At 49.0% G+C, this 1,805-nt stretch overlaps 1 protein-coding gene across 4 annotated transcripts in view; it reads left to right on the forward strand.

The window, feature by feature from the left end:
* RALYL (RALY RNA binding protein-like) overlaps positions 1-1,805 on the forward strand; it is a 564,488-nt gene that overhangs the window by 376,902 nt on the left and 185,781 nt on the right. The window lies entirely within an intron of this gene.

Consider the following 1,805-nt stretch of genomic DNA (forward strand, 5'->3'; position numbering starts at 1 on the left):
CAGCGGAGGGGTCCTGAATATCAGAAATGAGTGGTCCTGGGGGCGGTGGGGGGCGGGGCACTGAACTGCCCCTTCTCTAGTGAATTCAGAAGAATTGAAAGAAAAGACAACCTTGTTTCTCGATCAGCTTCAGGGAACGTGAGTTGTTGCTGTGGACGGAGATAGACCAGAAACGAGATGCATGTGTAACGTATCGGATGTTAAAGAATTGCCAAACAGTGCGAGGCACAAAAAGTGTCAGGGGCGTGTGTTAAAGCCGTAGGCCTCTCAGAAGCACTTACTGCCAACGTGGCATTCTAATTACACCCCAAGAGACACGAGGTCTCCGTGCTGAGGTGTCTGCACTCTGCACCTGTAGTCTGGGGAAGGAGGAGATGGAACCTATGTCAAAGCATTAGACTAAGTCATGTCACCGCCTGGTGCTCTCTATGCAGGTGTCTTTTCAGTGGCTGGGGTCAAAGGCAGGACCACAGAGGGGTGTGTCAATGGCTCCCCAGCAGTTTAAATGCTTGAAAAAAAATACATTTGACAGCCAGTCATCCCGGGAGGGCGATTGTGGCTCTTGAGCAGGACACACCTGGGTAGGTGGACCCTGTGAAGTCATTAAGACGAGTTCTCATTAGTCATTAGAAGGCAACATCGGACGCCAGGGGGGCAGCATAAACTTCTCCAGGTGCCTGAGCCCATCGACTGCTATCAGTGTGATGGCTAAGAGGTCTGGTCATGAATGAAAAGTGTGGGGGAACCTTTGTTTTATTCATTCAGTGCTGATTAGGAAGGAAAGCAATGCCGCCAGCAGAGGGTGCTAGAGGACTGCTTCTCACTGCAGGGCCCATAGGCCTTCATCATCATTGCTGGTGCAAGGGCTCTTTTTTTTCAAATCTTTATTGTTGAGAGTAGTACTGATGTCTCCCTTTCTCTACCCACTCCCTTCCCACCATTACCCTTCTCCACCCAGTTCCCACCTCACCCCAGGCCTTCACCACACTATTGTCTGTGTCCATAGGTGATGCATAGATGCATAAAGGTCTTTGGTTAATCTCTTCCTGCCCCACCCCCACCCCCCTTCCCTCTGAAATTCCTCAATCTGTTCCATGTTTCCATGCCTCTGGTTCTATTTTATTTATCAGTTTATTTTGTTCATTAGATTTCTTGTTCAGTTATTTTGATTTTGAGATTCAATTTTTGATATATATATCCTATCTAATAATAGACAAACATGGTAATTAACCATACCTCTGACACACTTCCCATTGGCTAATCAAGGTGATATGCAACTTCCAAGGTTCCCCGCCTGCCACTGCTGGGCTCTGAACTTGCACTCTAAGAAACAATGTTGCAATTATAGAAGGTAAATAAACCCCAGAAACCTGCTTGCAGCCATCAGAGCTGGAGCTAGCAGGACTGCAACAGTGTTACAATTATAGAACCCAAACAAACCCAGATACCTGCTTTCAGCAGCCGAGGTCTCAGAGCTGGAGCTGAGCCTCAGAGCTAAAGCTGGCTCTCAGCTCAGTGACAGACATAGAAGGTAAATAAAACCCAGAATGAAAAAAAGGAAAGAAAAAAAAGGAGGGCTTGTGAGCTTCAGTCACCCGCCAGCCTGAAAACGGCCCTCAGCCCCTCACCCAGACTGGCCAGGCACCCCAGTGGGGACCTCCACCCTGACCCAGGATACCCTTCATGGCAAATCAACTGGCCCCTACCCGTGTACCAGGCCCCTATCCTATATAGTAAAAGGGTAATATGCCTCCCAGCACCGGGATCAGCAGAGCCACGAGGCCTCCTGAACCCAGGATCAGCGG

This window comes from Myotis davidii, unplaced genomic scaffold (assembly GCF_000327345.1).
Source record: "Myotis davidii unplaced genomic scaffold, ASM32734v1 scaffold14, whole genome shotgun sequence".
Lineage (NCBI taxonomy): Eukaryota > Metazoa > Chordata > Mammalia > Chiroptera > Vespertilionidae > Myotis > Myotis davidii.